General features: G+C 43.3%; 1 protein-coding gene across 2 annotated transcripts in view; it reads right to left on the reverse strand.

Annotated features, from left to right (window-relative positions):
- CDH13 (cadherin 13) overlaps window positions 1–12418 on the reverse strand; it is a 1208179-nt gene that overhangs the window by 996454 nt on the left and 199307 nt on the right. The window lies entirely within an intron of this gene.

A 12418-nucleotide genomic window follows, 5' to 3' on the forward strand; every position in this document is an offset into this window, starting at 1 on the left:
GCTTTTCAAAAGAAAGGTCAAAGCATCTTCGTTTTGACATTTAAATCATTAGCAAAGCAGTTTCTATTTTGGCATGCAGAATGCATCTCACATTGCTTTTAATTGATTGCATTCATTTTTCATGTGTGTCGTTTGATTTATTATCAATTAAAAACACCCTGAAAAGCCACAACTCATGCATGTTAAGTGTAAGCACGATTAATGTAACACAATTACACTTCTGCACATAATATTACCGGTTAGGAACTATCTATCATTATCTAAATAGAGTGGTATCCCCATTAGAGAACATTGTTTCTGCATAGCTTCCTAATAAAAACCTAGAACATGATGGCAGATGAAGTCTGCCCCTCCACATCTCCCGCTCAGTGTTATTGTCCCTTTGTACTCCTCACAGATCCCCTGTGTTTCTCCCATGTTTTCTCAAATTCTGAAATGGTCCCTCATCCCCATCACTTCCACAAGGAGGCTGTTCCATGCATCTACCACCCATTTTGTAAATAATTATTTCCTTAGATCAATCCCGAGTCTACCCCTTTCGCCCTCATCCCAGGGCCCCTCACTCCAGAGCCTTCTTTCCGCTGAAAGACACCTGTGCATCTATTCCTTGGAGGTATTAGATATCTCTATTATACTTTCCCTCCTTCCCATGTTTAAAGCTTTGAGTCTGTCCCCATATGCTTTATAGAGACCGCAGACCATTTTAGCAGCTGCTTTTTGGACAGACTCTGTTTGGTTTCTATCCTTTTGAAGGTGAGGTCTCTAGAATTGTACACATGGTCTCCATGTTATGTGAGGGGAATTAGCACTGGTGGTAATAATACCAGAAAATGTATTCAGACTTGCAAATGAAACCAAATAATTACTAGAGACCAGAAAGTCACCTAACTAAACTAATATTTTACAGCACTAATTAGATTATAGCATATGATTATAGACAAATGTCGATATTTTGGATTCACTATTGATCTTTAGAGGTAGAATATGTAAACAGAATGCAAGATTCTGCAACTTATTATTCTTGCAAGCAATAAATTAGGAATTACTGATAGTTGGCCAAACTGCTTGTCAATCAAATGGAAGAGGAGGTCAGATGATCAGTCTGCATCCATTCTTTGCTTCACGATAGTAGCTCTTTTGAAGTTTCTATTTTGTTTCACATGTGGTATCCTTTTCGGAAAAATCTCTCTTAGCAGTCACCGGTGATATCATTCCTGTCAATCATGGATCATGTTGTGTGCACTCTGGACAGAGTCACTGTAACTTTCCACCCAAAATGTGTTTTGGCTTCGAGAAGTGATGGGTCTCTCATTGTTTTGGGAAAACAGGAATGTCGCCTTGCAGCAGTGTCTGCCACACACAGGAGCTATCGATAACTCTCAGCAGTTTCCGCATATATGTTGATCTTGGCTTTTTCCTCTAACATCAGCATTTTTGATCACAGAAGTTAGCACAGGTTGTGACAAAAATTAGCATAAGTTATCTACATCCTGTAGAACTGACACAGAACCAAGCAAACTGCAACATAACAGGGAAGGCAAGTGATATAAGTAAAGTGTTACAATAGATATGGAAATCTAAACAAACCATCTAACTTAACAGGATTAATAAAGTTAATAAAAATAAAATGGTCATACCACTATAGATAATGAGATTTTAAAAATGAATAAATGGCTAACAGTATATAAGATTATGAAATAAGCAAAATGTGTAATTTAGTAAATCTGATTAAGCAATGAACTTTCTCTGTTAACTAGAGTAATGGAAGTTTTAACAGTAAATACATGGTGAATAATAACTGAATAGCAATAGTTATGATTGCATTGCATAAAAACAATGAAAGATCATTAATGTGACTTGTGATAGAAGTTTTAAAATGTATAGCAAATGGGAAAAGTTATAATTGTAGCAAAGCAGAGAGATATACGTTTCAAAACAGCACATGATTCATAAAGTAAGAATGAAGAGTATAATAAAGTTGATGATAATAAAGGCAAATCAAGAAATGAAAGGTGATTGGCAGCTGTGGAAGATGCAAGTAAACTAGTCCAACAGGAAACAGGAACATCCTTTGGGAAAGCATCCACTGCATAAGAAAAATGTCCAGTGTAGATGGAAATGCTGGGGTGAATTTTCAAAGCACCTATGCTTGTAAAATTAGCATCTATGGGGCAGATTTTAAAACCTGCGCGCAGGCGCAGATTTGTGCGCGCAACCCGGCGCGAACAAATCTACGCCCGATTTTATAACATGCGTGCGCAGCCGCGAGCATGTTATAAGATCCAGGGTCGGCGCACGCAAGGGGGTGCACAATTGTGCAATTTGCGCGCGCCGAGCCGCGCAGCCTGCCTCCATTCCCTCCGAGGCCGCTCCGAAATCGGAGGGAACTTTCTGCCCCCCTGCACCTTCCCCTACCTAACCCGCCCCCCAGCCCTACCTAGAAACCCCCCCCCCTTACCTATAAATGACCTGGAAAGGAATACAACGAGTGAGGTTATAAAATTTGCGTACGATACAAAATTATTCAGCGTAGTTAAATCACAAGCGGATTGTGATAAATTGCAGGAAGACCTTGTGAGACTGGAAAATTGGGCATCCAAATGGCAGATGAAATTTAATGTGGTTAAGTGCAAGGTGATGCATATAGGGGAAAATAACCCATGCTATAGTTACACAATGTTAGGTTCCATATTAGGAGCCACCGCCCAGGAAATAGATCTAGGTGTCATAGTGGATAACACATTGAAATCGTCGGTTCAGTGTGCTGCGGCAGTCAAAAAAGCAAACAGAATGTTAGAAATTATTAGGAAGAGAATGGTGAATAAAACGTAAAATGTCATAATGCCTCTGTATCGCTCCAAGGTGAGACTGCACCTTGAATACTGTGTACAAGTCTAGTCGCCACATCTCAAGAAAGATAGTTGCACTGGGAAGGTACAGAGAAGGGCAACCAAAATGATAAAGGGGATGGAACAGCTCCCCTATGAGGAAAGGCTGAAGAGGTTAGTGTTACGATCCCCCCTGTTGCTGCGCTACAGGTGGTCTCTCACCTTCCACCGGAGGCCGCTCCGAAGCCAGGGCCTCGCCTGTGTTCCTTCCGGGACTTGCTCCAGGGCCTGAGAGGCCTAGCTGCGCCTGTGGCTTGCATGCCAGCGTTTGGACTTCCTGTTGGGCGACGCCCTTCTCCTAGGGGCCGGCCCGCAGCTCTCTACACCACTTATAGGACCAGCGAGGGGCGGTCCTGGCAAGCTCCTCCTAGGGAGTTGCCTACAACCTCCAGTATTTAAGGACTTTCTTGTCATTTGCAACTGGCCTTCGGATTGAGTGCTACAGTTGCCTGTAACCTCTGCCTCGATCCAGGTCATCCGTGGTCTGCCTTGTATTGATGGCTCCTTGTCCTGTCTCTGTCCTGATGTCGGCCTTCGGATTGTGCATTACAGTCGCCTGTAACCTTGCCGATCCAGGTCCTCCATGTATTGATGGCTCCTTGTCCTGACCTTGCTTTGATGTCTGTTCCTGAAGCTGTCTGATTCCGTTCCTGTTCCAGTTCCGGTTGTTCTGCCCTATGTCCTCGTCTGGTTCCTGAGCCTTCTGTCCTGTTGGGCCCTGGAGTGGCCAACAGGAGGGATCCGTCCCCCGGGCTCTTGAGCTTCTGTTCCTGCCAGCCGACGGGGCTTCGGATGTCAGTATCCCAGCATCGGAGTTCCTGCTCGCCTGGATCTTCCCTGCACTCTCCTGTTCCCAGCGTGGTCCGCGACCAGCCTTCCTGAGCTGTGTAGGGCGCGTAGGGGACGGGGTGGTCCGCGACTCAGTCCCGTGGGTGGGCTGAGTAGGGCGCCCTAACGGACAGTGCCCGTGTCTTCCTTCCTGCCCTCTTCTACAATGTCTCGCTTCAGCCCTTGCCCTGATGTCTCCATCGTCTTGCTTCAGCCTGTCTTGGATGTCTGCTTCAGCCCCCATCTGATGTCTTCAGTGTAAAGGACTCTGTCTGCCCTCGCCTCTGTCCGGCCTGCTGCCCATTGCCGTACCCAGCGGCAGGTCCGAAAGGGCCGGGAACAGTCGGAGGACCATTCAATCAACTTCCAGTGTTGGTTGCCATGGGCGTGCAGGTCCGGCTGAGGGTCAGACTCCATGCCTGCTCCCCTGCTTCTGTACCCGCCTGGCTCACCATGCCTGCCCAGCTCACCTCCCATGGTGTGGCTTTGGGCTCCTCCTTGAGTCCTGCCGTGGCCCAAGGGCTCACCACCAGCTCGAGACGACCGTGCCCGCGCGCGCTCGTAACAGTTAGGGCTGTTCAGCTTGGATTAGGGGTTGAGGGGGGATATGATAGAGGTCTTTAAAATCATGAGAGGTCTAGAACATGTAAATATGAATTGGTTATTTACTCTTTCAGATAATAGGACTAGGGGGCACTCCATGAAGTTAGGAAGTAGCACTTTTAAAATTAATCGGAAACAATACTTTTTCACTCAATGCACAATTAAGCTCTGGAATTTGTTGCCAGAGGATATGGTTAGTGCAGTTAGTGCAGCTGGGTTTAAACATTTTTGGTTAAATTCTTGGAGGAGAAGTCCATTAACGGCTATTAATCAAGTTTACTTAGGGAATAGCCACTGCTATTACCAGCATTAGCAATATGGGATCTACTTAATGTTTTGGGTACTTGTAGTCTAGATTGGCCACTATTGAAAACAGGATACTGGGTTTGATGGATCCTTGTTCTGACCCAGTATGGCAACTTCTTATGTTCTTATGTACTTTGTTTCATGTGTACATATACGTGTGAAAAAAGGGGCAGTCTAAGGAAGTTCCAGGGTGGGGGCCAACCATTACATGTGTAAGCTGCTATTTTAACACACGTGATTACATTTGCCAATTTACTAATGTAATGTTACACCTGCTAATTATCTTGCAGAACTGATATCAGACTTGTTTATTGTGTACTATTAGCCAGGTGGGAGAGAACTAGGGGGGAGTTCAGGCTGAAGAACCAGAAGGGTCTTGATGACCTGGAGAAGGAATAGGAGAACTGGTGGAGGAATCAGAAAACTGGTAATTTCAATTACACGTGCATGTTTTAAAATATACCAGCTTCTGCATATAAATCAAGTCCTAGCTTTTTTTTGCACTAAAAATACGTGTATATATTTTTTAAAATTAGTAGGAAAAACATGCTTGTTTAGGGCCGGATTTTAAAAGCTCTATGCACACCAAGCCTATTTTCAAAAGGCCCGGCGACGTACGTTAAGTCCCAGGACGTGTGTAAGTCCCGGGGCTTTATTAAAGGGGCGGTCTGGGGGTGGGGGCGGGGCCAGGGGGTGGGTAGCTTAGGTTAGGGTGAACGGGGGAAAGCAGCGCGGCTCGGCGTGTGCAAGGTGCCCCTTGCGCGTGCCAACCTCCAATTTTATAACGTGCGCACGCCTGCATGTTATAAAATCGTGTGTCTATGTGTGCGCGCCGGGTAGCATGCGCTCGCGCAAGTTTAAAAATCTACCCCTTGCATGTATTCATGTATAAGCACAATTATACAAGTATTTTGGGGGAACACATGCACATATTTTATATTGCGTGAGTGAGTATCTAATGTGTGAAAAATCTAAAACACTATCATAAATCTCTGTGAGGCCGTGTGGAATTGTTAGAAAGTTATCCTTCCTGTCTTTTACTTGAATCTCAGTTTGGTACAGAGTGGCAATATAGCAAAGTTCACAAAATGTCAGTAAAGTTCATATTGTGATGCTAAATGTCCTTGCCAACTCCAATAAGAAAATGCAATGCAGTTTTGAAAGAAGTCCATAATAAAAGTCCACAATACGAGTCTCTTGTGAAATAGTGAAGTCCAGGAGATTGTGAGTGGGGAGTAAAATATTGGAGTAATCAAGTTAAAACAAAAATGTCCAGAGCTCCAGTAAATGACAGGCAATTCAACAGCAAAACAAAGCAAACCAGCATATCCAGAACTGTAATAAGGACTATGGAAGGGCAAGGCTACAGAAATGTTGACATAAATCGAAAAAGACCAACCTAAAATCAGTCCTGCTTTATTGCTAGAGATTAGTATGAAAAAGCTATGGAGAAAGGACAGCTAGATGCAAATAAGTTGCATTTGATGCTTTTATAGGAAGCACTGCTCACAAGTTACCGGAACTGTGGTTTCATCTTGCAATAATTTGAAGGCCTGCCCTACCAAATCCAGCCTTAAACTCACAGGGGTCAGTCTGCAAAGGAATCTAGCTGCAAAATAAGGACTCAGCCAGCTAGATCAAAGATTTTTAAAATTAACCATCCTAACTGGCTAAACTTAGCGACCTCAATTTCATTAGGTGCTTAAGCTGGACAAATTCTGGACAGGTCTGGAAGATGTATCAGGATGAGGAGAAGATCATAGTAAGAATGTTCGGGGGATGGGGTGCTCAGGAAGATGGCCTGGGAGTGGGGGGTTTTAGGGATAGGGCCACTTTTGTTTGTTTTTTATGACTTTTGTTAAAGGTTTTTTTTTTAATTGTAAATAAATGAAGCAAGCAAGAAACACAACAAAAAAAAAATGAAATTAAAAGAAAAATCTTTGCACTACTTTAATTAGTTCTGAAACCTTTATGATAGTTGTCCAATAAACGCATACCGAACCACAAGAAGTCAAGGAGTTGGCTAGCATAATGCGTCTCCCAAACCAACAACAGTGCACGAATCTGAACATTAGGGATATGCAGAGGCAAAATATTTATTTCAGTTTATTCATTTATTTCATAGGTCAGTTATCTTTGTTTGGCTCGTAATACACAAAAGAAAATGTCCTATTTATTCATACCATTCATTTTCCATTGAAGTCAAAGAGGGAAGCAATCCTTATGTCCCACTGACTTTAATGTAAATAAAACAAGGACCAGGGCAGGGCTTGGCTTAGGGCCTTGACCCTGAGTTGGGTCCAATCACAGGGACTTGACTTAAGCCCGGGTCTCATCTCCAAGAGAGGCCCAGGTCTGACAACGATGCCAGGCCTAGACTAGGTCCCAACACTGAGTCCCAGGCCAAAACCTAGGCCCAGGCCCAGTGAAGGGGCCTGGCCAGGTCTTGTCACTTAGTCCCAGAGCTGAGGGTTAGACCTGGGTTCAACAATGGGGCCCAGCTGAGGCTTGGGCCTAGATCTAGGTCTAGGCCCAGGTGTAGGTTTGATGCCAGGGCTTGGATGATGCCATGTCCTGTTGCGTAGGCCTAAGTACAGGCCCAGGCCCAAACCAAGTTCCAACCAAGGCCATTGCAGAGGCCTAATTCCAGGCTTAGTGCCATCTTTTTCCATCCAACATCCTCTTTAAATAATGCCATCTGCTATTAGCTACAGTGTATATCAATATGGTGCCTTCCGTTTGGAAGGAAGACATTGCACTGATGTCACTGAGGCACATCCAGAGAGATGGCATAATATGAAGAGGATGATGTAAGTTCTTGACCTAAGGCTTGGGCCTAGGCCTAGGCCTAGACCCAAGCCTCAGCAAAGGAATCTGGCCTTGGGTCTGGGTCTAGGAATAGGCCAGGGCCTCAGGCATGGGACCTGGCCTTGGCCAGACCTGGATTCGGGTCTGATCTTCAGTGATGGGACCTAACCTTGGCCAGGCCCCAGTGTCAGTCCTGGGCTTGGTCTTAGGCCTCAGACCCAAGCCTGGTCCTCGGCAACAGCATCCAGCCTCAGGCCTGGGCCTAGATGATGGGACCCAGCCTCAGCCAGGTTCCGGCATTGGGCCTGGGCCTTCGGCAGAGCCTCAGCAATGGGACCTGGCCTCAGCTGGGCCACAAACATCAGATCTTAGCCCAGGGCATGGGCCTGGGACAAGACATTGGCAACAGGACCTGGCCTCAACCAGGCCTAAGGCCTAGGCCTTGGTGGCGGGACCTGGCCTCAGCAGGGCCTAGAGCTCTGCAACATAACCTGGCTTAGGTTGGGCCTCGATGTCAGGCCTGGGCCCTTGTCTGGCCAGGTTTTGGCCATAGGATTAGGCTGAGCCCTTGTCCTGCTGGTGGCCTCTTATTGTAATAGGGTGGCCTATTTGTTAATAGGGTGGACTATTTCCAAAAAATGAAAAATTCATACATTTTTGTTTTCAGAAAAAATTAAATTGGGTTCCTTTGAAACAAAATGAAGAGGATCATTTGTCATTTTTTCATTTTTATTTCAAACAAATGCACATGCCTACTGACCACTGTTTCATCACTTGTCATCTAGAACACACTGGAACTTGTACATAGTAATTTGCAAGCCTGAGATGAAGTCCAGACGAAAATGCTTAATTTTCCAAATGCCACAATAATTTGCTTTGAGAAGGAGGATTTAGATGGTGAAATAGTTGAGATCTCTCAGGGCAGCAAGTCTTCGGGCTTCAAAAGTTCTGTCCCCCAGAGCACTGGCATTACACTTACTGTTCTCAACATTAGACACTGCTGAAGCTGACAACGATATTACTGCTATAAATCAAAACAGGCTTTATCCATTAGTGAATCATATTTACTGTACTTCTGTTAATGCACAAGTCTGCGGATAAAACAATGCTCGCAATAGATTTTGCTTTTGGTACACACAACGGATGAAGCATGAGAAACATTTTCATCCATTTCCATTACTTACAGCACATCCTAGACATTAAGCAATAATCCCAAGCTTCAAACACAGCTGGTTTCCCCATATTTCTATGTCCATAGGAGATCTGTGGCAGGTTTTCTTTGCCCAGCAGCCGTTGCTGTATCCAGACTCTGTCTGTTTCTATTATGATGAGGCAGATAAATGCAATTTCATTATCTCCTGACTGATGATCTCTGGAACCTGGTGAATCCAATTCTACTTTACTCTTCGGACAATCACTTGGAGGCTGAGTTGCATGGATAATTGGGAGACCTGGTCACGTGTTTAGAAGCACTCGGAGATTTTTTTACTTCCATGTTAATAAACTGCTTTAGTTTCACCTTGAACTATAACCCAACAACTGTGTCAAAAAAAAAATACTCTGAATTGAATTTAGAAGGAAAAAAAGAAAAGTAATTTTGCTGATGGTATGCATTCTTTTTTCCAATTAACTGTAATGTGCTACTCCACCTTTTTCTGTTTTATCTAGAGATATTGTGTACGAGATACTCCACCATCTGTAGTGTAGATGATAAATGTGTTTGTATGTTTTAAACACAATTTTTGAAAAGCAGTACTTTGGATAAATATTTTGAAGAAAGGAATGTTATTTACAGAAGATGTTCATGGATTACCTCTCTTGTTCAAGAATGTGCTCACAGGCATACAAATCCCAGGTATGATGGTGTCAATAAAGGCCCATAGCTCAAGCTTCTTGGCACTGCATGCAATTCACATGCTCTGTTTTGAAGTTAAGACTATCCGAGATGGTCACAGAAGAAAAATGGAACTGGATATGAACAATGCCCTGCACTTTTTACCATTTGCAAAATGATAAAGACAGATATAGCTTTATTGATATATTATCATAACCTAATTAGCAGCAGCCAATCATTTTCTCTTCAGTCCACAGCTAGCACAGTAATAAAAAGCAGCATGTCTAAACTGTCCTGGCTCTGTGTCGCCTTCTTCCACATTTTATTTTGTCCCTCTGTTGTAAGATGTACACTCCCTGCCTTCTTGCTAGAATTCCCAAAAATGAAACAGAGCATTTATAAGTGCACATTCCAAAGAATACTTCAGGCATCTCTGAACACCATGCCTACCACACTCTTTTTTGCCCTGGTAGTTTCTTCCTGCTCCATTGGGCTACAAGGTCAATCAGAACCGGGCTTTTTCTGGACTATGGCACCATGAACCTTGACTGGGTAAATGTATCACATATAGTGTAGTTCATGATGTTGTTGATTAATTTTAATATTTGATAATTAAAATAATCTTTTTATATTTAGGATTGTGTCTCATCATAGATAGCACATGAAACAAGTATCTATGAGCCAAACAGAAAGGTTCCCGGTGTCTCAAGTGAAAGAAATGAGTTGATAATGATCCCCTGAGGAAACCACCTCGGTGAAACGGAAGCTTTTCGTCGGGAGTTTGCAAGTAGAAAGACCATGAAAGGGAACTAAATTTGGGAGTTTATAAGTAGAAAAACCATGAAAGGGAACTAATTTAAAATAAGGATAGGTGAAGACGGGTTAAGATATTTGTTGGTAAAAGAATAACAAGTGAGATATAATATAGAATATTGGTGATATCTGGTGTATAATACTTATAAATGATATATGGATGTATTTTAATATGTTAGCAATAGGTAAACTGTTGTATTAGAAATAGGTGCAATATCTTTGGTGCAATATGATTGAGTATGTGTGAATGTAGTATGAGTGAGAGTGTTGATGTTGTTTTAAAAGTTTGTGATTCTAAATTATAAAATTGTATTACATTAAAAAATTAATAAAAATGTGTTAAAATATATACAGGTATATGTTTAATATTATTCATACACCATGAACCTTCATTCATAGCTACCTACAGGTTTTTTCCCCCCTTATTTCCTTCATTCAAACCATCCCTACCATCATAGCAACAGGTCCTCAGTTCAGGGGCCACAAACCACAGATCCCTCCAGAACCTAGCTAACGTGGCCCCTAACTCTGGCCACTAGGGGTTGCCATTGGTTGACAGTTCTGGCTCCCTCCCCTACCCCCACACTCTGGGGCTGCCAATACTGCCTCCACAGCCAGCCCAGAAGCTGGGCCCAGATACCAAACCCAGGTCTTTCACATACACAAAAACCTGCCAGCAAGCCACTAGGCCAGGCCCTGAATATCAAACATTTTTAAAGCATGCACCTTATCTATTGGTTTCCCAATTTCTGTTAGGAAAGGAAAGAGATCTACCGAAGTCATTAAGATGTGCCATGCCACAAAGGTCAAATGCTCTTTAACACTAGTGCAGGAAAAGTAGAAAAGGTTATATACAACTATTCTTCCAGCCCTCAGAGGAGTGCAGAGTTCCAGTGGCTCCATCAGCCCTGGTGAAAAAACGGGATCCTTTGTACATTATAATACCTTTTATTGGACCAATTTTGTCACTGCGCGGGCCTGAGAAAGAGAACTGTTTCCTTACTGTACACCAACCCATATGAAACACCAGACGAGAAGGGAACATCTCAGGATAGTTTGCTGGGGACATAAAATGATACAACCATGGCGTGGAACCAGATCAGACAAGCTGCATAGAGCAGAATTCTTCATGCCCCAAGACGAATCCCTTATTTACGGTACTTAGAGGACAAAATGATAACAATAAGAGTGGAAACATCTCTTTACTTTCTCTCCATGAACAAATAGGGATGTGCTTTTGTCTGAAATAAAATAGGAAATTTCATGGATATCTCCTATTTTGATTTCATAACAAAAAGGAAAAACTGTTTCATTTGTTTTTTTCATTTTATTTTGAAGAGAAGCTGCCAGCAAACTAAAAAAATATAAATAAAGTACAGGTCTGGGTCCCCCTTCAAGCCACCAAACTAGCAAAGCTTAATTTCCCCCCCCTCAGCCTCCCCTTCTCACCACATCTACGGATTTAAATGGAGCAAGAAGGAGCTCCAGTTACCACTGTCCCCATGTAATGCCCTCCCCTGCCCCAGTGAGGTAAGGAGCAGTCGGAGAACTCCATGGAGGGAAAACTGAGGCCCTGCACCGAACACTGTCATTTTTCCTCTCATTTTTGATAAATGAAAATAAAACAATTTTTTTCCAGTGTAGAACATTTGCAACAGTGAACCTTTTGGCTATAATTGATCCTCGGTAATTACACAGCAGAATCCAAGAAACAGCTCGGCTTCGGGAGCGCTCGACCGTACCAATGGTGACAAAATTGCATGAGCACAGAACGATCCGGATGACAGAAAGTCATACCCAGTTCAACCATAAATTGGGCATCTTAGATTTCATTTGAGCCACATTCAGCTAAACTAGACAACTTTTGCAAAGGTTTCCAGGATGCTGCTGGGCATAACTACACTGAGAAATATTGCGTACTACTGCAGTGAATCTATTTGGTGGGGGAGGGGGCAATTTTCAAAGAGTGAGTATTTTCCCTTTGAAAATTGCCCTGTGTGCAAAGTTTCTGCTGACTTGTACGAGTGAACTTTGAATGGAAAATCATGCACGCGGATTTGTCGACAAAATGCACACGCATCACTTTCCAAGCCTGCCCAAAACATGCCGTCACAGATGCCTCCCCTTCAACCCAGTTGAAAGTGCACACACTGTGGAAAACCATGCATGCTTTTACCCGCAATTGTATGACCACCAGTTTAACTGGAGAAATTGCTATGAAAAATGTCCATCCGAGCCATCCCCTACAAAGCCAGAGCTTTACTGGTTTATGCGCGGCAAACTACTTTGCATGGAATCTTACTGCTCGGATGTAGAACAAGCATCACACATACAAGCT

Source organism: Rhinatrema bivittatum, chromosome 7 (genome assembly GCF_901001135.1).
Source record: "Rhinatrema bivittatum chromosome 7, aRhiBiv1.1, whole genome shotgun sequence".
Lineage (NCBI taxonomy): Eukaryota > Metazoa > Chordata > Amphibia > Gymnophiona > Rhinatrematidae > Rhinatrema > Rhinatrema bivittatum.